The sequence below is a fragment of the Pinus tabuliformis genome, chromosome 2_2, assembly GCF_031772625.1.
Source record: "Pinus tabuliformis cultivar Carrire ecotype Pingquan chromosome 2_2, CPIR1, whole genome shotgun sequence".
NCBI classification, from domain to species: Eukaryota; Viridiplantae; Streptophyta; class Pinopsida; order Pinales; family Pinaceae; genus Pinus; species Pinus tabuliformis.
In genome coordinates, this window is record NC_142300.1 from 305,312,282 (window position 1) to 305,339,728 (window position 27,447).

The window sequence follows — 27,447 nt, forward strand, 5'->3', positions numbered from 1 at the left end:
ACAAAGGGAATAATGTAATAATGGGAAGGGGCATAGTAATAAATAAGGTGGTTAACCCGTATCATATAAGGGACCACAAGTAGTTAGTAATAATGTAATGGGCCCATGGTATTAGATAGATGGTATTGAAGGAACCATGGTAATGACCTATGGTATTGTATGTATGAGGCCTATATAGAGGCTAGAGACTCCACATTGAGGGATGTGAAGTATGAATAGGCATATGGTTTGTGGAGTGCTCTCCTTCCTTAAGGAGTGAATGTATGGTGTTGCCCTACCTTAAGGGTTTGATCAATAAAGAAGCATTTCATATTATTTTTGGGTTTATTTCTATTATCTTATATTATCAGATCAGATCTATAACAAGTGGTATTAGAGCTATAACAATTGGTAAATGTAGTGTACCTAGGGGGATAATATGGGGTACAAAGGGAGGTACCTAAGGGAATAATGTAATAATGGGATGGGCCATAGTAATAAATAAGGTGGTTAATTCGTATCATGTAAGGGACCATAAGTAGTTAGTAATAATGTAATGGGTCCATGGTATTAGATAGATGGTATTGAGGGAACCATGGCAATGACCCATGGTATTGTATATATGAGGACAATGTCGTGTACCTAGGGGGGGATAATATGGGGTACAAAGGGAGGTACCCAAGGGAATAATGTAATAATGGGATGGGCCATAGTAATAAATAAGGTGGTTAACCCGTATCATGTAAGGGACCACAAGTAGTTAGTAATAATGTAATGGGCCCATGGTATTAGATAGATGGTATTGAGGGAACCATGGTAATGACCCATGGTATTGTATGTATAGAGGCTAGAGACTCCACATTGAGGGATGTGAAGGAATATTGTACGAACAAGCATATGCCTTGTGGAGTGCTCTCCTTCCTTAAGGAGTGAATGTATGGTGTTGCCCTACCTTAAGGGTTTGATCAATAAAGAAGTATTTCATATTATTTATGAGTTTATTTCTATTATCTTATATTATCAGATCATATATATAACAACTGGTATCAGAGCACTTTCTTGGGCAAAAGTGGAGACTTTTTTTTTTGCAGGAACTTTTTAGGGCAGCGAGTTTGCAGATCAGATCTATATATTTGGGGGAAAAATCTACAAAATATAATCGCAAATCTAGATTCCTTGTGAAAAGATACCTGATTTAAAAAAAAAAAATCGGTCGAATTGGAGTTCGGATGAAGGAGATATCGCTAATCTAAAAATCAGTGGTGTTGCAGACATTTTTTCGGGGCAACGAGTTTGCAGCTCAGATCTGTACGTTTTGGGGCAAAATCTACAAAATATAATTGCAGATTTGGATTCTTTGTGGAAAAATACCCGATTTAAAAAAAAAATCGGCTGAATCGGAGTCCGGATGAAGGAGATTTCGCTGATCTAAAAATCAGTGGTGTTGCAGACATTTTTTCGGGGCAACGAGTTTGTGGCGCAGATCTGTATGTTTTGGGGCAAAATATACAAAATCTAATTGCAGATCTAGATTCTTTGTGAAAAAATACCCGATTTAAAAAAAATCAGTTGAATCGGAGTCTGGACGTGGGAGATATCGCTGATTTAAAATCAGCTCTTTTTTCAGAATTTTTGGTGATGGCAGGAGAGTTGCAGCGCGGATCTGAAATTCCAGTGCCTACATCGGGATTTCTATCACATGGGAAGATGCTGAATGGTCATTCCATTTCCGAAAATAGGTGATAATAGGGATTCTGAGTAATATTGATTAAACTGTGGCCACTTTAAATTTTCGCCAAGTAAGTGATTCTTTTTTCGTGCCGTCTAGCAAGAAGTTTTTTACAGGTAAAGATAATGACCCTACTATTGAAGAATTTATAAAAAAAAGAAAGTTCACATATGGGACAAATTTGAAGGATTTATTGTGGCTTGGTTTCAAAGATGGGGCTACCAAATGGTATTTCTCACTTGACAACAAGCAGTTGACCAAACTTTCAGATGTAGAATTTGAAAGAGTCCTTTTAGACAAATGGTCTCGTGCTAGAAAAAAGGAGAATGAGACATGTTAGGGGTTATTTTCTATTGGTGTCTCCTTATTGCAGGCTCATGGATTGATTCATAAGGAGAAGATTGTTGTGTCTATAAATTCTAGTTGCAAGCATAATTTTATCAATGTTAATTTGGAAAAAAATTGCAAGTTCTAGCAAAACACATTGAAAACACACAGGTGGATGATGAGGATGTTCAAGTGTATAAGGATTTGAAGATTTCTATGGATAAGTATGTGTTGCATGGTGATTTTTATACTTCAAAGATAGATAATATGGATGTTGTTTTGGGATATCCTTGGATGGAATCCGTGGTCACTATCAATATTAATGTGTAGAAGAAATTCCTGAAGCTCTGGTATAAAAAGAAGAAAAATGCATTATAGGATATTTCCATCAATAAACAGGTAGAGTCCACGGAGGTTGAAGCAGACGATGTTCCAGGGACTGACATATTAGATGATGAGCCTTTGATGATCGACAATCAAACACAAACAGAGGCTGAAGCAGAAAAAGTTACAGGTGCTGATACATCAGATGAGGGCTCAGTGGTTGAAATAATATTGGAAGATAAGACACCACAGTAGACACCACAATAGGGTGAATTAAAGAAAAAGACACCGTGGGTTAAAACTTCAACATATCATCACCCAATCACTCTGCAAGAAAACAACCAACAAGATGGCAACCAATTAGCCACAAGGATGACAACCCCTGCATGACAAATAGAGAGGAGCGAAGATCCACCTACTACACATCAACATAGAAGAGCTGCCACGGTCAACTTCCATCTCAAGCGAGCGAGGCACCAGCGAGATCGAGGGTTCACCTTTCTCTTAGATGGATAGATGCACGTGCATGGTACCAGTGGACTACTCTTTTGAGTAGATCTGATTATTTGTGTTCTTTCCATATTTTGGGGACGAAACATGTTAAGGGGGGTGGAATGTAGTGTACCTAGGGGTATAATATGGGGTACAAAGGGAGGTACCCAAGGGAATAATGTAATAATGGGATGGACCATAGTAATAAATAAGGTGGTTAACCTGTATCATGTAAGGAACCACAAGTAGTTAGTAATAATGTAATGGGCCCATGGTATTAGATAGATGGTATTGAGGGAACCATGGTAATGACCCATGGTATTGTATGTATGAGGCCTATATAGAGGCTAGAGACTCCACATTGAGGGATGTGAAGGAATATTGTATGAACAAGCATATGCCTTGTGGAGTGCTCTCCTTCCTTAAGGAGTGAATGTATGGTGTTGCCATACCTTAAGGGTTTGATCAATAAAGAGGCATTTCATATTATTTCTGGGTTTATTTCTATTATCTTATATTATCAGATCAGATCTATAACAAGTGGTATCAAAGTTATAACATCACGAATATGTAATCTACAGGTGTAAATAACAGATATGAGCATAGGGGTATCATACTTAGCTAAGAATCACTAATAAGCATTGATGCCTCAACACATTAACTACCATTTCATCCATTAGGTCATAGATACATTATTTATTCATTTACTAGTAAAAACATGATGAGATGCATACATAGCTACTATCATAAACATATATTAAACCAACATAATAGCAACATAAATACTAATGAAATCACAACCATATGATCCACATATAAACCAACACAATAATCATAGAAATACAAGGATAAATAACCTCATATTGATGATGCAAAATCGAAACCTGAGATGGGACTTCCATGTTCCACCCAACTATAGAATCGTTGAGCCAAATCTCTCTTCATCCATTCACCCCCATGCCATATTCCAAGCATGAATGTGGGATCTCATAAAACACATCAATCCAAACCCATCCAGGGCTTCCAAATGCCATCCACCTCAGCCCATCAAACAATGGTTCCAGCTCACGTTCAAACTTCACAAAACCATCATCAGATTGGTCTATATCTAAGCCTTCCAGAGCTTCCAAAGCATTTGTTCCAACCAAGGCTTCCAGGACTAGTAACTGACCCCACAGCTTCCGCCGAGTTTCCAGAGTGTTTTTCCAATCAGGGCTTCCAGGACAAGTAACTCAATTCACCAAGGGATTCTAGAGGATTTGTCCAACCAAAGCTTCCAGGAGTAGTAACTCAACCCAAGTTTTTATAGGAATTCCATAGCATTTTTCCAACCAGGGCTTCCGAGAACTAATAACTCAACCCAGGCTAAGGCAACATGAGAACCAACAAAAACAAACAAGGAAATAAACCCACAACACCATGGATATCCAAGAAATGGAAAGGCCAAGAAATCCACTATAAATCCATGCAATCCTCCATTCTAGTGATAGATCATGACCAATAATCCACATGCATATGCCATGCATGCCAAAACTAGTGAGGAAAACATACATGCAACTCCGAACGTGCAAGGAAAAATCACTATAGTTGTTGATCATGATGTCCTCTTGTGCTTTCTCTAAAAATCCAAGTATGCCACACCCTCCAAGAGTGCTCCAAGAAAAATCTAAGTATCGAAGATTATGAGAGAGAGAGATAATAATGAGAGAGCTCCAAAACATAACTGACAAAAGGTTACCAACTGATCCTCAAAATCCTTTTTATGAATGAGGCCTCTATTTTATTCATTTTCCATTATTTTCCTTTAATTTCATCCTCACATGCAACCTCTCACCTTTCACCTCCATGTTCTCATAATTTCCATTATTTTCATAAATAAATGTGCCGAAAATGCCATTTCCTTTCCAAAGCATTAGCCATTTCCTTTGCCACTAATAACCAAATCAACACCCACACTAGGATGTTTTGCCCAACATTCCACTTAGAATAAGTGTCCCATCAACCGTGCTTATTATTTTTCCTTTATAAACTTTTATTATATGGAATTTTCACAGCGGGTATTACAGAACCCTCCCCCTTGGGGGAACACCATCCTCGGTGTTCAAAAACACCTATAACCACAAGACTCTTATAAGGAAAGCATATTACCGATGGAGATTTATAACTTAGCTCATTGTAGTATTTAAAATGATCATCCTGCTGAGAAGCAAACCAACATGAAATTATAACAACCATAACATCATAATGACATGACACCCTGTTGTGGTAAAAACACACAGCACCCCCATTTTGTTTTTATTATTATCACAAAAACTATGGGGACCCTTTTGAATTGGAATTTGGATTTTGAATCATTTTTTCCTTGTTTTATTTTTAGTTTGTTGTAGTCTTACTAAGTTTTTTGTTAATTAAACCTTGTTTTAAATCTTAAATGTTTAGGCTTAATTAATAAATATCCCTCGAGACCAAGCTCATGTTACAACATGTGGAAATAAATCTTTAATAAACAAATAGAATAACCTTATGATATCTGAGTATTCTTTTGAAAATGTTTATAACCAAAGGTCGATTAATATAAAGTGAAACTTATGTAAATAACACACAATGCATATAATAAAACACTATCGGAGAAATACCATACCAAAGTTTTTTTTATCTGTCACCTCTCAAAATTTTGTATATCATATAACCTCCAATATCTAATATGCGATATAACCTTCCCCTCCGACCTCCAATATGCTCCAATCTCCGATATGTCAGACTCGATTTGATTTTAGTTTTGGATTAATTATAAAATCAAATCTGCTCCCATATCAGAAATTTTGAAATGGCACATATCTAAAAACTTCGATAATACCTAATCTTCTAATCGTCGATATGGGTGCAGATCCGATGGGATTTATCATAATGATTTAATATAATATCGCATCCGTTCCTCATCAGAACTTTCCATATATCACAAGTTTTGAAGAGTGTGTCATGTTAAAACTTTGATACTCCAACCTCCAATATCCATCTGCATTCGCCGCTTGTCACACTTTGGTTTGGTCCTTGATATAAAGTCTGAGAAATCACTGTTTTGATGTTGTCAGGATGTTATTATGTTTTTATTTATGATTTGTTAAGATTCGAATGATTTTTAATAAAATGCTTAATGCTCTATTTTATTTGGATTGCAGGGATAATCCCAGGGTCGATTTTGGAATATCTTGGACTTCCAATTTTAAACAGATAGTTGAATCAATACAACGCTAAAGAAAGACAAAGGCTATTGATAATTTTATTCAAGGATTCTATTGGAAACAACCCTTCATCTTATTCAAATTCTGTTTGAATCGGATTTATATTTAATTTTTGAGGTCTTCTAAGTTAGGCCACAATATCTATTGAAGATTGTTTTATTGTTTGAATTTATTTTTATGTAATCTTTAGTTGATAAACTGGGAGGATTGTTATTCTTTCAGATGTATAAATAACCGTCTTGATTATGAGATCAAGGTTTTGATTTGAATTCAAAAAATACACATATGTGCACCACTGTCTATAAGCGATCTTTTATTTTAACGTGGAACCATCAAGCATTTCTGGAGAAGGCATAGCAGAATTCCTGTTGGGTAGTATTATTCTAGATTTCTTCTATCTCTATTTTTTAAAATAAATTATTTGTTTTATTCATTCCTAAGTATTGAATCAAATTTGGTATTTGTTACTATTGAAGACACTAATGAAAGCGATATTCAGTTTTGAATGATTCATTGAGTTTTACATGTCTACTATCATTAAAAGCTAATTTTGATTAACTATTTAATCAAGATTACTTTTATCATTTAAGGGGATTACCTCTAGTTTTACTTATTGATCTATATTACTAAAGTAACCTTGGAAAATTATAAATGCATGTCAAATCAATAAAGCCCCAGTACATTTAGTTAATAAGCTTATAATTTAGATTATATTAGAGTAATATGTATGTATTACATATTTTAGAGTTACAATTTATATTTCATTTATTCTTGTATTATACACTTGTTGTGTGAAAGGGTAACTAATCCCATAATACTAGTCAGAACCACCACTTCAACAGATATAGATCTAAGTTACAAGTCTTGACTAGGTGTATTTCCCTAAATGTTGACTAGGACATTTTTCCCGATCAACATTTTTGGTGCTAAAGGGAGGGCCTAAGGCTGTGAATGGCAAGAAAATCTAAATCAAAAATTCAAATCATTCTAAGAGTCAATCCCCACCCAAATCACCTACAACTTCCAAATATTATTCTCCAAATCCCCAATCTGAGATTTCTGAACCATCTGATAGGTCTCCTAGCCCTGAAAAGGAATTAACCAGTGAGCATTATGTTCATACTCCTCGGCTTAAGTAACCAATTGAAATTCCTGAGGTTGAAAATCGTATTGAAAAATTGGATCGTGTTTCACTTTCTGAAATACATATTGATCAACTTGAATCTTCTGAAGGAAGTATTATTTCCTTAGTAAGAGCTACATGAGTCTTAACTTGTTTCAAAAGAGAGAAGCTTGGGGTTCCACCTTTGAATTCTCATTATCTTTGCCCAAGAAGAAACTCACTTCTGGTTCAGATTCTTCATCTAATGAGAGTATCTCATCACCCTTACCTATCACACCTTTGTTTCCCACATATTCTTCACCACCATCATCCGACCATCCTCTAATAATCTCATCTACTTCTTCCCTTCAATAAAATTACTCATCTATAATTGGAGCTTCATCATCGACTGTTATTACTACTTCAGCTCCATCAAATCCTATAGTTATCCCAAATCCCACAGGAAATCCAAGAATGGCTAATCCAAATCTAAATCCAAATCCAAATCCAAGATGGATAATTGGCCATGGAATAATCCCGGGGCACTTTCCATGCCACCTCCCTTGCATCTCATTCCTAGACACCCTAAAAAATGGTTGTCGATGTTCAATCGAGAAAGAGGCACTTCGGCTAAAAAACACATTAGTAGTTTCCTACTCACTATCGGTTTAAACATTTTCAATCAGGAAGATGTTTTCTATAGGTTGTTCCCATACACCTTTGAAGGATCGACAACCTCATGGTACTTTTCTCTTCCTGCAGGTTTGATTAATAATTGGGATACTTTTGAAGAAGATTTTCTTAAAAAGGTTGGTGATGATAAAACTATTGAAACTTTGATAAATGAAATGTCTAATTTGAAAATCTCACCAAATGAAAAGGTCAAGTATTTCAATTCAAAATTTTATAAATTGCTAAAAAAAATCCAAAACTCATTTAGGCTGAGTGATGAGGTATTAATCAAATGGTATACTAGTGCTTTGTCGACTAGCATTGCTATGTTTGTAGACAGGGGCAATAAAACGACATTAGCCGACAACATGAAAGAGGCCATTGCTATTGAAAAACACATTTTTTCTTTGGAAAAGAAACTAGTATTTGCTGAAAATAAAGATGCAAAAAAGGAAAATGAAGGTCCAAAAAAGAAGTCTTCTAAAGATGTACTCAATGTTGAAGGTCTACAAAAACTTATCAAGTCTATAAAAAATTAAATTGTTGATTTAAAGAGACAAGTGACAGAGAGTTCTTCCAGAAAAGGTTACAGACCCATGAAACGAAATCTACTTGCTCAATCATTACCTCCTGCATAGATTTCAGCTATTGATTCTGATAAAGAAGAGGAAGACAAAATGATGTCAACCGAAGAGTAAGGTGAAGAAAAGGTAAATGAATCTAACATCTTATGGGATTTCTTGCCTTTTTCTTCAATTAATGAAACAAAGGAGGAAGAAATTCCTATTAGAATAAGGAGTAAAGAAGCTTATGATAATTCACAGGAAGCTCAGAAAACTACAATCACCTCTTCTAGTAATAAGGGTATTCCTAAAAGAAAATCCTCTTCTAATTCTCCCAGTCCATCTTCAACATCCAAAACTCTATTAATTTCCAACAACATTGATTACAACATAGTAGAATATATGAAGAAAACTAAAGTGAACATTTCTATGCTTGAAGTTTGCAAATTAAAACAACAGAAGAAGTTACTTGTAAATGCCTTAAACAATGTCCCAACTCCTTCTTTTCCTTCTGATGGTATCATTAATAGATCTTCAAAAGAAAAAAATCAGTCTTCTAATTCTACTCCGGAAAAATTTGATCCTTCCAATTTTATTATGATTGGTGATTGATCAAACTCTCACACACCCTATTTTCTATTAACTTATGAAAATTTCAATAAAAACATTCACAACTGCCTAATAGAATCAAGGGATTCTTCCAATATAATGCCATATTTAGCCTATATGAGCTAAATGTACAACCTCAAAAGTCTGTTTTCCAGATTGTGCAACTAGATATGACAAAAGTTAAAGTTATTGGAGAATTTAATAAGTTGTTAATCCAGTTGTCTTCAAATTCCAAAGTTTTCCAAACTATTGAAATTCTAGTGGCTGATATCCCTGAGTTCTATGGTTTAATCCTTAGCAAGGATTGGTCTTAAAAATTACATAGTTACTTCTCCACTGTCTAGTTTCACATGTGGCTTCCATGCAATGGTAATACAAATCAGATTAAAATAGACCATGAAAAACACTTGAAGCTCATAGTCATTGATCTTGAAGAGGAAAATGAACTCATTTAATTTACCAATAATATTTTGGGAAACTACACATCTGGATCATTATTTGGTTGCTTTTCAGCTGATACGTCTCCTTTACCTAAGGAATTTGTCTCTTCACAGATTGGAAACTACTCCGAAACAGATTCCCCAAAGTGTGTAAATTTTGTAGATACAGATGTAAATAATGTAAATATTGATGTAGATAGTTTTTGGAAACTTTATTTTGATGGGTCCAAATCTAATGAGGGCATAGGAATTGGTTGTATTCTGATTAAATAAAATAAAGAGAATATCATGATTGCTTGCAGACTCTAATTTGAATTCACTAACAACGTAGTCGAATATGAAGCATTAGTACATGGATTGCAGAAAGCTACCATACTTGGAGTAAAATTTCTAAAGGTATATTATGACTCTGAAATTGTAATAAAACATGTACGTAATAATATTCATTGTGTTTCAAGTCATCATAAAAATTATCAGTCATTAATTCAGGAATTGATTTCTCATTTTACGACATTCAATATATTACCAATTCCTAGGATTCAAAATGCTAGCGCTGATATTTTGGCAAATGTTGCATCTAAATTAATCCCTCATGAAAATTTTAGCCCAGATAGATTTTCTATTGAGTTGATTTTCCATCCTTCTGTTCCCAACAATATCACAAACTAGAGAGTGTTCAATGTTGATGAAGATATAACAAAATTTCTCACCTCTGAAGGTACTTACACTGATCACGTTATTGATGAAGAAGAACATGATATAAATATTAGCACTTCTTCTAATGATAAACTCAATGAAAATTATTTTCCCATAACAGTAGTAAAACTTGAGGATCTTTACAATTTAAAAAACATATTCAAGAAAACAAAAAATTGTAAAGTTCATAGCAACATAATAAGATTTGAGATAATTAATCTTGGGACTAGTCAAGAACCAAAGAATGTTAATTTAGGCCTTGGATTATGCCTTGATGAGAGACTTAGTTTTATTCAATTATTAAGAGAATACAAGGATGTTTTTTCTTGGAATTATAATGATTTGAAAAAATTTGATACATGCATTATTCAACATACTATTCCGACGTCATCAAAGGTTAAACCAGTCCAACAAAAACTCAGGAAAATCCATCCCAATTTAGAATCTCAAATCAAAGCTCAACTTAATAAAATACTCAAAGATAAAATCATATTTACTGTTCAACATTCAAAATGGGTATCGAATTTAGTTCCAGTCTGGAAAAGGAATGGTGACATTAGGATCTGCATTGACTTTCGTAATTTGAATCAAGCTTTTGAGAAGGATAATTTTCTGCTGCCTCCTATGGAACAAGTTTTACAAGTTGTAGCAGGCAAACAACTGATGTCCTTTTTATATTGCATTTTAGGTTACAATCAAATTTTGGTGCATCCTGATAATAGGCTCAAGACAACTTTTAGGACTAAGTGGGGCACTTATGCATACCAGAGAATGCCATTTAGTCTAGTCAATGCTAGAGCTACGTTTCAATGAGAAATGGTGATTTCCTTTAAAGGATTAATTAATAGATCTAGGGTGATTTACTTAGATGATATTACTATTTATTCAAAAATGAGAAGTAATCACGTACATGATTTGGAATTAATTTTTGAAAGACGTAGGAGATATGGTATTTCATTAAATACCAAAAAGTCATTTTTTGCTTTAGATGAAGGTAAATTGTTGGGATTTATTGTTTCCAAGGATGGTATTTCTATTGATCCTAAAAGAATCAAAGAAATTTATGAAATTCCTCTGCCCCAAAATAAAAATTCAATGCAATCATTTTTATGGCATATTAATTTTGTGAAACATTTTGTGCATGATTTTCACAAATCGTTGCACCATTACAAAATTTAATTAAAAATAAAACAGTTTATAAGTGGGGTTCAATAGAAAAATCATCATTTGATTCTATTAAATAAGCCATTATTAATTCTCCTTCTCTTTCTTCTCTTGATTTTAACAGAGAGTTTGTATTGTACACTTTCACTTCTAATCATTCATTTGCAATAGTTCTAACCCAAAGAAATGAAAAAAATGAAGAGTATCCTATTGCATTTTACAACTATAATTTACAGGGAACCTGTTACATGAAATTTGCATCTATGGATAAACACATCTTCCCTAGGTGGGTGACTACACCTAGAACAACAGAATGAAAGTAGTTTAACCTTTTCTTACAGAAGATAGATGAAATGAAGGAACTTACTTGTTTCCTTTCGCTTCCTAAATCTATTTTGAATCGCTCCTGTCGCTCCCACTTGAACTAAATCTGCTCAAAAGGTACCTGCATCAAGAGAAATAGAAACAAGAAACAATCAAAGCATACATGAACTACCAACAATAAAACAATGGAATCGAATACATTGAAACACATAATCATCACAAATATGAAAAATCATATGAGAAAAGGAATAAGCTCTTTACTAATGTATAAGGAAGAGTATCACCCAATACAGTTCGATATTGTGCCACTCCTCCAGCTTCAATTCAACCCTAGCCACATCAAAAGCTCAACGCTCTAGTAGCATAACATTGCTTTACATAAACTCAATCCTCAAACCAACAAAATTTCCTTACAAACTTCATATTCTAGCCCCCTAATCACTATGATGAGTGCTTAATTTATAGGAAATGGAGGTGGTTTTGTCATAAATGAGGGTATTGAATGACTTTCCAATCTTGGAGTTAGTTTCCATGGAGCAAGGGATGAGAGGATAGAAGGTTAATGAATCCTTAGCCTATCCAATTTTGAGCTCATAGGAGGGGATAAGAGATGGGAACCTTCTAGACTCGTCTGGAATGAAGGAATATTCCCAAAACCCTATGCAAATTTCATTCAATATTACCTAGCGTAGGCTAAGGAGGGTCTAAGTGCACTGCAATGTAGGCCATAGTGGGCCTGCCTACTCTGCAGCACACTGTCTCAAGGCATAGGTTGCACTGGTATCCCAAGGAGGCTTTTTAGGAGGGCTTCAGGCCATGAAACTTTCATAGGAGGCATTCAATGAGTTGACTTCCGTAGGAATGTAACAACTGAATTAGGTTTTGATGAGCCCTAAAAGTATTGATCTGAATGTTGGGAGTGATGTGCCCAAATAGACCTGTAACAGTTTCCCCCTAGAGCATGAAGTCGAAAATGATAATGTCGAGTGATATGCTTTATGATGTGACAGAGAGGAATTGAAGCGGATGGTGACCTGCATTGATTGCAATACATTACATCATGATATTTTATTTTTTCATGAATTGTTGAGGGAATGCATACCCATACTCAACATATAAACTTTTCATTATATGTACATAGATAGTCGTCTACAGATATAGACCCATGATGGGATGACCATTAGTGTAAAGCCATCGTACAGATGATTTCGTACTTTCTTGAAATCGCAGCTTGGATGGATGAAACTAGATCCAGGGTCTTCTATCTCATTCAATCGTTGGCTCAAGTACGAGTCTAACCATGTGAATATGTGATATGAAGTCGAACATGGGAAGACACCGTCTGATTACCAGCCAATGATGTAATCCGTTAACAGATGCGAGAGAGATCACCGATAATGATAACGATTCTCAAGGTACTGCAGTACATTTAGCATGGTGTGAATACATGTTTTGATGTTGAACACCATACAAAGTCTTTTGGTCGAAGGCCAATGATGTCAACCTATCGCCAGAAGCGAGAAAATTGCCATTGATGTATGCAAGCCTCAAGGTACTGAAAGGGTGTTTCTAAGTCAACTTCTTGGATAATGTGTTGATGTCGACAAGAAGCGACTCATCGTAGGAGGGCCTGGATGTATCCCACATCAATGACATGAAATGAGTATAATGATTTTGGAGACAAAATGTGATAGATGACACAAGTTTCAGGAATGGCGATCATGAAAATGAAGGCTTATGAGTATCGTAAAGGATGAGTTTTACTGAGGTATATTTGGGCACATCACTCCCAACATTCAGATCAGTACTTTTAGGGCTCATCAAACCCTAATTCCATTGTTACATGCGGTAGGGAAGTCAACTCGTTGAATGCCTCCTTTTATGAAAGTTTCATGGCCTGAAGCCCTCCTAAAAAGCCTCCTTGGGATACCAGGGCAGCCTATGCCTTGAGACAGTGCACTGCAGAGCAGGCAGGCCCACTGTGGCCTGCACTGCAGTGCACTTAGGTCCTCTTTAGCCTACACTGGGTGAGGTTGAACAAAATTTGCATAGGGTTCTGAGAATATTCCTTCATTCTAGATGAGCCTAGAAGGTTCCCATCTCTTATCCCCTCCTATGAGCTCGAAATTGGATAGGCTAAGGATCCATTAACCTCCTATACTCTCATCCCTTGCTCCATGGTAACTAACTCCAAGATTGGAAAGCCATTCAATACCCTCATTTATGACAAAACCACCTCCATTTCCTTTAAATTGAGCACTCATCATAGTGATCAGGGGGCTAGAATCTGAAGTTTGTAAGGAAATTATGTTGGTTTGAGGATTGAGTTTATGTAGAGCAATGTTATGCTGCTTGAGTGTTGAGCTTTTGATGTGGCGAGGGTTGAACTAAAGCTGGAGGAGGGATTCAATGAGTTGACTTGCATAGGGCATGTAACAATTGAATTAGGGTTTGATGAGCCATAAAAGTACTTATCTGAATGTTGGGAGTGGTGTGCCCAAATAGACCTGTAACAGAGCCATATTAAATTACTCTGAAGTGGAGAAACAAACATTTTCTATGCATAAAGCGAACAACTATTTTTGGCCATATTTTCTTAAAGTACGTACAACTGTCATCATTCCATTTCCAATTGTTAGGCAATTGCAAGTGCAAAAGGATCTCGGTGATAAAAGAGATAACTAGGTGATTGCATGGTTGGACAGGGTCCCCTCGGGTCAATTTTGGGGCAAAAGCCCAAGTTCTGTTGTAAAGAATGTAAAGTCTCTGCAAGTTGTGGTCTTGGAGCGCGTATATAGTAAAGTGTCATAAAGGGTTATACCTGTTAGCTCTACCACATATTTTGACATTTTGAGAATCAAATACAAGCTTGGCCATATTGTTCATGCTCAAAAGAGAATTCGCACCAGTCATCTTCCTCTTTCTCCTTCACTCCACTTACTCTCTCATAACCTCGCTACCTCTATTTTTTCCTCCAAAACTTGGGATAAACCCGTGTTTCTCCAAGCCCTGAGCGCAAAGCTTAAACCCTGTAAGTCCGTATTCATGTGACCCCGCGGTCCCATAATACATCACCACCTTTATTTGCATCCATTGATCTCCGCCACCCCGATCTAATGGTTCTCGTCACAGAAACTTATGCGACTGTTTCCTTACCGTCCGATCATCCTCGCTGTGATCGGACGGCAATCGCGCTCCCCACACCTTCAAACCACTAGGATGATAACACGTGATGAAAAGTGGTTTCATCCTTTCCCCATCGCCACGTGTCACACTCGGAGTGGTATCGCACGCCCTTGTACCTTTACTGCCTAACCCCCAATGCTGGTGTGATCAATACCACTTACCGCCAAAACCTCCATTCCCCCCCGTTAAGCGCCGTGCATCTCCGATGCCTGACGACTGTTGGATCTGTCCACCCGAGATCCAACGGTCCGCACTTGCTCCGCTTCCATATCTCCCGATACCCACGACCAAGCAATCTTCGCCGTCTATCCTCTTAATCCGACGGCCAGTCTATCTCCTTCATCTTGCTCGTACACTCGCCACGCTATACACGTCCATGAACTGTCCCGTGCACTCGAAGGACGAAGGTGACCAGTTTACCAGTACCCGGTGCATTTGTTCCTCAACGACCGCATTCAAAAAACAGTATGGCCAAGGAGGAAAAGGACAGAGCCCGAGCATGTGAATGCATTTAACAGTTATGGAATTCTATCCTAAACGACACTCCACCTACTCGCGAAGACAACAGAGCATCTGAGAAGATCAGATTTATTTACTAAAAAAGTAAATGCACCAGAGACTCCATCAAGCAGTTAAAGCGGTTGTAGTCAATTATGACCCCTCTATACTTAGAATGGCCGAGTGCCTTTGTAATGAAACTCTATATATACCCAAAAACAAGATGTAATCAAGGTTGATGGTTGTTGTTTTGATGTAAGGTTCAAATTCTGGAGACTGTAACTACTTTGATACTTGCAACGTCTCGTCTTCATTTTCAGCTAATACAAGCTTCTTTTGCTGTTAATTACTCACTTTCCATTCTTCTTCTGTTCCAAGCTGTGCTTGATATGCTGCATTCTTGAACACTTGATATTTAGCATTAGAGTAGCTGTCATCCTACCTCTGTGTTAAAATCTTCTATGTATCAGTGAATGAGTTATTCAGGTTTCTCTTCCACTAGTGCCAGAGAGCTGTCATCCTATCTGTGCATTAGGGAATTAGATTTGCAGACTTCTTTACTAGTTGCTGCCAGCCATCACAGGGTCCTGTGCATCTGCTGGTGTGGTCAGTATTCTCCATACTCACCCAATCCTTAAACTGTGAGTAATTGGTAGTTTAAAGCCTTGTAGTCTGGGGGTGTTCACGCATGTCTGGAGTCAAGCAAAGTTGAAGTGGCTATTTGGCTTGAATAAGCATCATTCCTTCCATTCATCCATTTACAACAATAAGTTGAATTTGTAATGTTCCCGAGCATCTCCGAGCTACAACCTAGGAGAGTTTCTTGGGGTGATAACATTAATTGGCGCCATTGCTAGGGAGAGGAGATTGAAGCTCAGCTTCCCTGGGAGAACGACACAGCTCCCGCTTTGATGATAGAAAAAGTCTAGACACAATTTTGGTTGTAATCATCTATTTGGCGACTCTACTGGAGGACCAACCTAGTGGCGACTCCACATTACAGTTCTGGCCCAGTTCGTGAGGCATACCCAGAGAAATCCTCAGAAATCACCAGCTAACCCAGTTCCTGACCCTGAGAAGATTGTTAAGCAAACGGAAACATCACAGAAAGGAGCATTAGGATCTGGTAAGCCCAAAAAATCTTAGGATCTGTTTCTTCAACTTGTCCTGACGATAAACCACACTAGTTGGTTTGAAACACGTCGACAAATGGTTTCTCATGTGATTTTCACCGAAAAATATCTCGCAAAAATCTTATGTATCTCTGAAAGAGAAGATTGTAGCTGAGCATGTGCGGTTTGAGAATATAGAGCCTAGCATTGTTAGTGAAGAAATACCCTCAGAGATTCATAAAGCTCCTTGTTCATTTAGTTCCCCTTTGTATCTTAGTCCAAAGAAAGCTTCCCATACAGTCCATTATACTCCTTTGTCTCTGTCATTTATTTCAATGATTCCTACCATCCAATCTGCCAGTATCCTTCCACTTATCCTAGCCATGGCAAGCCAACAAGCACCCACGAAGATGGAAAGAATCATAGCTGCAAGGTATGGACCCCTGGTCTTGCCTATTCCTTTGAATGCCATGCCTGTAGGAGAATATCAGTAATACATGCCCAAATTCACGGGTACAGAGGGAGTAACAGCTGAAGAACACCTGGAATCTTTTTATAGTTATGCTGATAACCTAGATATCAGTGAGGATGATGTGTGGATGAGAGTGTTTGTCCAGAGCCTTGATGGAGAGGCTAGAAAGTTGTTCAGAGAACTGGTCCCTAGGTCTATAACAGACATTGAAGCATTAGATGATGTATTTTTGAAACATTGGGGAGATAAAAAAAGACTTGCTATATTACCATACTGAGTTTGGTAACTTGAAGAGGGAAAATGGGGAATCATTGCCAAATTTTAATAAAATATTTAATCGTATGTATAGTAAGATACCAGCTAAAGTAAATCCTACCCCCACCTTTGCCAAACTCACTTATGCCAATGATTTTGACTCTAATTTCTGCTTGCTTTTAAGAGAGAGGAGATGTGCCACTCTAACTAAAATGCAAGATGCAGCCCTAGAGGTGGAATCTAACATTATGACTACTAAAAATAGCTCAAGAGTCATGCTGATAGAAGGAGACAGAGAGGTGAGGCTTCTTCTTCCTCTGCTTCATCTTCAGAACCCAAATTAGATAAAATGACTAAAATGATAGAGTCATTGGCTGTTGAGATATTTAAGCTAAAGGTTAAGTAGAACTCGGGAAAGACAATGCTTCAAAACACATTTGCTCCAAGAAATCCAAATCCGTTCAGAAGAGCAAATGAACAATTGCAAATCATTTGGAGGGGTAAAGAAGCAAATGAAGAACAAAAGGTTAAGGCTTATTTCCAAAACGTAGTCATGGAGGAGGAGCAATTTGAAGAAGAGGATGAGATTCACTGCATGGAAGATAAAGGCAGTGCTATCTTTTTGACGTTGGCTGACTACGAAGAATCATTATTACAAGACCAAACCAGTCAAGAATGGGACAGAGAGGCTATTATGAAAACTAGTGGGTAGCAAAGATATAGTCTGAGGTCAAAAGCAAACAATGTCAAGGAGAATCCTGCTCAAAGAGCTACTGTCCCAATAGAGAAACAGAATATTAGACAAAAAAGACCAGCAGCTGATCCAGTCAAGATAAGAGGCCTTGATAAGTTTCCTTCCCCTTTCAGCTTTGAATCAGAAGTCCAGAAGTTAAAAATATCTGTGCCTTTGATAGAACTTGCAAAGAGTGAAGTTTTTAAAAATCCTATCCTTGATGCCCTCGAGCTGAAAGCCTCACAAACCTCCACTGACTACATCAATTTGCAAGATGATAAGCTTGCAGTTGTGCTTAGTCCAATGACTGAACCCGCTGACGATAATTCTCCATCATTTTATGTTTCCTTGAACATTCATGATAAAATTCTCCACAATTGCCTGCTAGACACAGGGGCCAGCCACAATCTGATGCCTAAAGCTGTCATGGAAGAGTTATGCCTTGATATCACTAGACCATATCATGATTTATTCTCATTTGATTCAAGGAAGGTGAAATGTCTAGGATTAATCAAAGATTTAGCTATTACCCTAACTCAACTTCCCATGAAGAACATGATCATGGATATGGTGGTAGCAGATGTTCCCCCTAAGTTTGGCATGTCGTTGTCCAGAGGATCGATTAAGAGACTAGGTGGGACATTACAGAATGATTTATCTTATGCCACTGTCCCAATCTTTGGAGGAGAAAGCAGGAGATTGTACAGAGAAGCACAACTGGCATACATCATCAGTGATGAGAGGAACCCTTCTAATCATCCCATATATGCTATTGATACTAATTTTGGAGCATGTATTCTCCAAATAGAGGAATCTCAGAAGGCCTAAATGCAGCTCAAGAAACTGATAGCCTAGGCTGAGGGAGAACAAGGAAGTCAGGTTTGGGAGATGTTCTTTGATGGAGCATGTTCCAGGGACACTGCATGAGCAGGGGTGGTGCTGATTTCTCCAAAACAAGAAAGCACACATCTTTCTTTCAAAGTTACCAACAATATAGCAGATTATGAGGCTCTAATATTGGGCCTCAGCATAGCTAAAGACAGCGAAATCAGGAGCATAAAGGTGTTTGGAGATGCTGACCTGATCATTCAGCAAGTAAACAAAACATTTCAAGCAAAGCACCCAAGGCTGAAAGCGTATAGAGATGAGGTATGGAGACTCAAAGATTCTTTTGATAATTTTCGTATCTCATATATCCGTAGAGTAAAAAATTAGCTTGCTGATTTCGTTGCTGCGTCTGCTAGCATGTTTATCCCTCCCATGCCTCTCAGACTAGTGTATGAGGTTCAGATGAATTATAGACCATCCTTGCCTGATAATGTCTAGCATTGGAAAGTTTTTGAAGATGATGAGGAAGTAAATACGTTTCTTCAAATCATTGATGAATTCTCTGAAATGCAAATTGACCAAGAGAATGAAGCCTTGGAGGAAAGCCCCCAGTCCCAGCTTAGAAATAGAATTGGTAAAGATAGCATTGTCCAATTTCCCAGCAACAAGATACCTAAGGGTCTGGTTCCTTTAGAAAAGTTGTTTGACCAGAATGATGTGCCTTATAAGGCTGCCCAAAAAGAAGACCAATCTGCAGTATGTAAGCATAACATAGGGAGTCCAGATCATCCAAGATATATAAATCTGTCTACCCATCTATCTGCTGTCCAATGTTCTGAATACTGCAATTTAATGAAGCATTTTGCAGATGTCTTTGCTTGGGAATATAGTGACCTGAAAACATATGACAAAAAGATCATCCAACATAAAATCCCTTTAGAGAAAGACACCATCCCTTTCAAGAAGAAGCTGAGACCAGTAAATCCTTTGCTTCTCGCACTGATTGAAAAAGAAATCAAGAAGTTACTGGCTGCCAAAATCATAGTCCCTCTCAAATATTCAAAATGGGTAGCCAATCTGGTAGTGGTAAGAAAGAAAAGTGGAGAAATTAGGATCTACGTTGATTTCAGAAACTTAAACAAATGCTCTAAGAAAGACAACTATCCTCTACCCAAGATGGAGCATTTGCTGCAGAAAGTCTCAGGAGCCAAAGTGATGTCTTTCCTAGATGGATTTTCAGGGTATAATCAGGTTGTCGTACATCCAGATGACCAAGAGAAGACTACATTCACCACTCCTTGGGGCACTTTCATGTATTCCAAGATGCCTTTTGGGTTGATGAATGCTAGAGCCACCTTTCAGAGAGCTACGGATATAGCATTTGTGGGAGAGAAGGATAAGTTTGTCCTTATCTACCTTGATGATATAACAGTGTACTCCAGCAGCCATCATGACCATTTGCAGCATTTGAAAAAGGCGTTCCTAAAGTGCAAAAGGTTTTGGATTTCAGTCAATCCTAAAAAGTCACAGTTTGCTTTAGAAGAAGGCAAGACGTTAGGACATGTTGTTTCTGCTGCAGGTGTTCGAATTGACCTAGAAAGAGTAAGAGCAATACAAACCTTGTCTATCCCAAGATCAAAGAAAGATATCCAGTCCTTTCTAGGCAAAATAAATTTTGTGAGGAGGTTTATCCCAAAATTTTCAGAACTTGTAAAGCATATTACCTCCATGTTGAGAAAGGGGTCAAAGATGAAATGGACTGATTCAGCAAGAAGATCCTTTGAGTCTATTAAGAAAGCTATTATGAAAGCTCCCACTTTAAGAAGTCGAGATTACAACAAGGAGTTCCATATGTTTTCATTTGCCTCTGATGATACCCTTGCAGCAGTTTTATTGCAAGCAGATGAAGAAGGTTCAGAGCATCCAGTGGCATTTTTCAGCAAAACCTTAAGGGATGCTGAGCTGAGATATGATATCATTGAAAAACATGCATATGCCCTTATCAAGTCTTTGAAAGCATTCAGAATTTACGTTCTGCATTCCAAGATAATTGCATATGTACCCTCTGCTTCAATAAAATACGTCCTAATGCAGCCTGATGCTGATGGAAGAAGGGCTAAATGGATTGCAAATATTATTGAATTTAACATAGAATTGAAGCCCACCAAGCTTGTCAAAGGTCAGGGCCTTGCCAGATTAATGGCTAAAGAAAATTGCAGAACGCTGGACATAAAACTCATAAGCACAATTTCAGAGAATGGTCAGACAGAAGAAGAAACAGTTGACCCAGGGAAAAATCAGTCGTTGGCAGAAAATCTAGCTTCTTGTGATTGGTACTCTGCAATAGCTCAATTATTGCCAAAGCTAGAAGTTCCTTCAGACCTTAGTTCCAGCCAAGCCAGAACTGTTAAGCTCAGGGCAGCTCAATACTGCATTCATGAAAATCTACTCTATTGGAGGGACCCCTCTGGGATTCTTTTAAGGTGTCTAGACAAAGAACAATCCATGGAGGTTATGTAGTTACTTCATTCCAACATGTGTGGAGGGCATCATTATTGGAAAACTACAGCCCACAAGATTCTCAGAGCTGGATACTATTGGCCCACCTTATTTTCTGATGTCTTTTTATTTGTTAAATCTTGCGATAGGTGCCAAAGATTCGAAGGGAAGCAGCAATTGAAGTTCCTGCCCTTAAAACCCATACAGGCTAGTGGCCCTTTTCAGTAGTGGGGCTTGGATTTTATTGGAGAAATTTTCTCAATCCAAATTCTAGTGGCCAACACAGATGGATCTTAGTAGCCACTGATTACTTTACTAAATGGATTGAAGCAATCCCTACCAGAAAAGCTGATCATCATGTGGTCATGAAGTTCTTGATAGAAAATATCTTCACCAGATTTGGTTGTCCACATAAATTAGTGACAGACAATGCAGTAGCCTTTAGGGCAAGAGAATTGGTGGAAATGTGTAACTCAATGGGCATTAAGCTGGTTCATTCCACCTCATATTACCCTCAAGGCAATGGTCTAGTAGAATCTTCCAACAAGAGCCTGATAAGGATAATTAAAAAGTTGTTAGAAGACAATAAAAAGAATTGGGATTCTAAGCTCAAGTATGCACTGTGGGCTGATAGAGTGACCACCAAGAAATCCACAGGGAATTCTCCATTCAAGCTGGTATATGGCATTGAGGCTGTATTCCCTATTCAGTTAACCATCCCTGTGGCAAAGTTCTTGCAAGGAGAGCAGAATGAGGAAGAGGACATGGCAAAAAGGATCACTGATTTAGCTGAGGTACATCAAATCAGAGAACAATTGGTTCAAAGGTCTGCAACACATCAGAAGAAGATCAAAGAAGCTTTTGATAGGAGGACAAAAACAGATAATTTTCAGGTTGGAGACTTGGTTCTTAAGTGGGATGTGCTGAAAGAGAAGAAAGGAAACCATGGGAAATTTGATGCTTTATGGACAGGGCCTTTTATCATTTCTTAAATCCAAGGGAACAATACTTTCATGCTACAAAGTATGGGAGGAGAAGCAATTTTTGATGGCCCAATTAATGGGCGTTTTCTGAAAGTTTATGTCATTTAAGGCCTTTGGTCTTAAGTTTGTAAATATGTCACTTTATCTGCTTTAGTGTAGACTCAGTTAGACTCATGCCCAATGGAGCACTAGGAGAATTTTGCTAATCTAATTTTCACAGGAAAGGCAATCATCTGCAGTTCTTGAGGCCTCACAGGGAGGATTTCATCCCCAGAAGGAGCCAGTGTTAGCTCTGCCACATATTTTGACATTTTGAGGATCAAATACAAGCTTTACAGTATTGTTCATGCTGAAAAGAGAACTCGCACCAATCATCTTCCTCCTTCTCCTTCACTCCGCTTACTCTCTCATAACCTCGCTACCTCTATTTTTTCCTCCAAAACCCTGGATAAAACCTTGTTTCTCCTAGCCATGAGTGCAAAGATTAAGCCCCGTAAGTCCGTATTCACGTGACCCCATGCTCCCATAATCCATCACCACCTTTATTCACATCCGTTGATCTCCGCCACCCCAATCTAACGACTCCCGTCGCAGCAACTTACACGACCATTTCCTTGCCGTCCGATCATCCCCTTCGCGATTGGATGGCAGTCGCTCTCCCTGCACCTTCAAACCGCTAGGACGATAACACACGATGGGTTTTGTCCTTTCCCCGCCGCCACACGTCACACTCTAAGTGGTATCGCATGCCCTTGTACCTTTACCACCCAACCCCCAACGCTGGTGCGATCAATACCACTTACTGCCAAAACCTCCATTCCCACCCATTAAGCGCCATGCATTTCTGACGCCCGACGACCATTGGATCTGTCCACCTGAGATCCAACGGCCTGCACTCACTCTGCTTCCATATCTCTTGATACCCACAGCTAAGCAATTTTCGCCGTCTATCCTCTTATTCGACGGCCAATCTATCTCCTCCATCTTGCTCGTACACTCACCACGCCATACATGTCCATGAACCATCCCGTGCACCCGAAGGATGAAGGTGACCAGTTTACCAGTACCCGGTGCATTTGTTCCTCAATGACCACATTCAACAAACAGTATGGCCGAGGAGGAAAAGGACAGAGCCCGAGCGTGTGAATGCATTTAACAGTTATGGAATTCTATCCTATACAACACTCCACCTAGCCGCGAGGACAACAGAGCATCTGAGAAGATCAGATTTATTTACTGAAGCAAGTAAATGCACCAGAGACTCCATCAAGCAGTTAAAGCAGTTGGTAGTCAATTATGACCCCTCCATACTTAGAATGGCCGAGTGCCTTTGTAATGAAACTCTATATATACCCAGAAACAAGATGTAATCAGGGTTGATGGTTGTTGTTTTGATGTAAGGTTCAACTTCTAGAGACTGTAAGTACTTTGATACTTGCAGTGTCTCATCTTCATTTTCAGCTAATACAAGCTTCTTTTGCTATTAATTACTCACTTTCCATTCTTCTTCTGTTACAAGCTATGCTTGATATGCTGCATTCCTGAACTCTTGATGTTTAGCATTAGAGTAGCTATCATCCTAACTCTGTGTTAAAATCTTATATGTATCAGTGAATGAGTTATTCAAGTTTCTCTTCCACTAGTGCGAGAGAGCTGTCATCCTGTCTATGCATCGGGAATTAGATTTGCAGACTTCTTTACTGGTTGCATCTGGCCATCACAGGGTCCTGTGCATCTGCTGGTGTGGTCGGTATTCTCCATACTCACCCAATCCTTAAACTGTGAGTAATTAGTGGTCTAAAGCCTTGTAGTCTGGGGGTGTTCACGCATGTCTGGAGTCAAGAAAAGTAGAAGTGGTTATCTGGCTTGAATATGCATCATTCCTTCCATTCATCCATTTACAACAATAAGTTGAATTTGTAATGTTCCCGAGCATCTCCGAGCTACAACCTAGGAGAGTTTCTTGGGGTGATAACAATAACCTTCTTTTATGTAAGCTGTGTCAGCTTGTGTATATCCACCCATGGTCCACGGACCATGGGATTGTATAAGTAGGAGAGCCTTAGAGAGTCTAAGGTAGATAAGGTTTGATGAATACGAATGTAATGGGTCACTAGACGAAAGAGCGAAGAAGTCTTAGAGAGAGGCTCTATAGTTGTGTGCACACAGGCCTAGAGTAGTGTTTGCAACTGAGTGCACGGGGAAGTCTTGAGTCTGTAAGTAGAACTGAAGTATTAATAAAGATATTATTCCAGCAATTCTTGAGTTTTGGCTATTTATTTATGTTATGAATGAATGTGCTATTATGTTATGATGAATGATGGGTTTATGAATTGATATTGTATTGATGCATGATTTTACATGATTTATATTGTCATATGAATGCAAGTAATAATAACTGTTTACACAAAGAATATCTTGTTTCATGTTAAAGTTATTGAACACTTAAGCCGATATGGGTAAATATGGAGTTAGGAGTAATCACAGAGGCACATAAGTGGTTGATTCACCTGTTTAAGGTCCATAAAAGGCAGTCATGAACGTTCGCGGTGGTATAGAATCTGATTAAGGGAAGTTATATTGATAAACCCTAAAGTCTTATCCATCTGCACGAAGGTAGGTCTAGCATATAAAACAACATTACACTAATCTCTGGGTGTGAAAACTTGGTTCCAACATTCCCCCATACTGCTTTGGGTGAGACTTCAATCCGCGCTCTGCCGGTTGATACCAAAAGGGCTAGTAGTGTAGGGATTTGTTTGGAAAACTTAACTCTAAATCTGGGTCAGGACCCACTAAGCCAAAAAATGGTTCTGTTGCTGGGACCGGGATATGCATAAAGAGATGTTTGATGTTGCATCACTGGAATCCAACAAAAAAAGAAATTGAGTAGTGGTTGGATAAAAAGATCCACGAATTTGCAGCACAAGAAAACATAAATCCGTAATTAACGAAATAACAGTGGTTGGATAGGTATTTGTACATGGAGATACATGAAATTTTATTTTGTTCCTTCCCGATTGAACTATACGAGTGGATCGCTAAATTGGCAGACGACTAGGGAAGGTGGAGGCTTGATGGTTCGATTGTGTAGACCCCGGAGCTAGTGCGGAGATTGGAAGCCTCTGAAGATAAGATCACACGCGATGTCAATCACTGGCTTGATCGTGTCATAGGAGGATTTGTGAAAAAATTTGTGGTCGATACCTCGGTCAGCCAAAGGGAAGCAGAACGACGCTTCTTCAAGGAACTACGAGGTAAGTATTTGAGATCTTTGAATACTTGTGTTAAGATGCTCTTGTGTGAAAATCGGGTTATGTTGTTACCTTGATGTTTGGAGCTACGCGAAGTGGAAAGTTATTCAGGGATAGAGGGAGAACAGGCCCTGAATATAGCCCGCTGATTGAGCCTCCTCTAAGTGACGGCGAAGGAGTCGCGCAAGCTTCACCGTAGAGCGTTGTACAGTTAATAAGGTTAGGGTTCCCATGAATACCCCATCCTCCCACACCACCCCATATTCACCTCCACAACATACACCTTCACCCACACCACCACCACCTCCGCCACCATTCAATATGGTGAATACAGTAAAGTTGCCCATTTTCAAGGGCTTGGGAAATGAGGACCCAGACTAGTTTTGGTTCATTACGAAGGCATTATGGACATCCCAGAATATTAAAAATGATTAGATAAAGAAAGCAACGTTGGTTACTGCTCTACAAGATCACGTGCTAACATGGTACATTAAGTATTGTAACGATAACCCAACGACTACGTTAGCAGACATTCAAAATATGCTGAATACGGAATTTAGTAGGCCCAAGTCTAAATCATAATCAGTCATTGGATTCATGGGAATCATGATGAGGCCTGGTGAAACACCCTGAGAGCTGGATCAGAGATTGAAATGCCAAATATGTTAAGCTAACATGAATCTTATAGATGGACAACACCACGAATGGTTTGTAGCTTCACTGTTGCCTCACCTGAGGGTTGCTTTATCACAACAAAAGATTGGGACCCAGGCAGAAGGCCTGGTGATTGTGATAAGATTGCAAGAAACACTGATTCAAGATGTTTCTTTGGGAGTTCAGTAGATTCACACAGAGTTATAGAATCATTTGCTAGAGTTCCAAAGTCTGAAGAAAGATAGAGCGGCTCGGCTAGAGGTGCAGGAAGAAGTTTTGTGTCTGAAATGTAAGAGTTAAGGGCATGGTAAAGATCACTGCCCTGTCTTCATGAATTATGTGGCAGGAGGAGAGACGATGCCTTTGAGGCTAGAAGCTCAAGCAGGGTTGTTGGGTGTGGGATCCCCCAAGGGTAGTTTTGGGGCTAAAAGCCCATATTTTGGTACAATTCTGTAATCCAAATGTAAAGACTCCACATTTTGCGGTCGTGGAGCACGTAGATGTTAAAGAGTCATAGGGTTGTCCACCCTTATTTTGGAAGTGTAATGTCAGTTGTAAAAGATCTACTCATGGTCCGTGGACCATGGGATTGCATAAATAGAGCTAAGCTCTAAGTAGTTAGAGGAGAATAAATTAATAAGATTGAACATGTAAGAAAGTGATAACTCTAAGCAGAAGTCTAAGTTTTGGATCATAGCATAGGTAGAGGCTCTACAGTTGAGTGCGTAGAGGCCTAGAAGTCCGCAACTAAGTGCTCAGGGCGGGTCGAGTCTGTATTGTCCGGAATTATCAATGAAGAGAAGGATTCTATAGTTTCTACGCCTTTGTTTCCTATTTATGCATCTGTTATATTGGGTATGAATTTCACTTATAATACTTATACGATGCACGAATGTATGTAAATGTGTTGGTTAAGAAAATGCAAGTAAGAACATCGGTTTACGTGAAGCTAACTAAGATCAGTTAATAAGATAAGTAAGACACTTAGCCTAGTTTGGGATATATCGTAGTTCGCTACCGTAGCAGCGCGAAAGTATATTAGCCCCAGGTTAGGGCTGCATGAAAGCCAATTGTATCCTTTTGCAAAGGTACTGAAGGGTGAAATGGAGGGCTAAGAAACTTGCGCGTAGGTAGGTATAGCCTGGATAACTCGACATCACAACCATCTCAAGGGTGTGGAAACTTGGTTCCAACATCCCCCCATACTGCTTCGGGTGAGACTTCAGTCCACACTCTGTGCGCTGATGTCGAAAGGACCAGTAGTGTAGGGATTTGTTTGGCTAACTAATGCTGAACCTGGGTCAAGACCA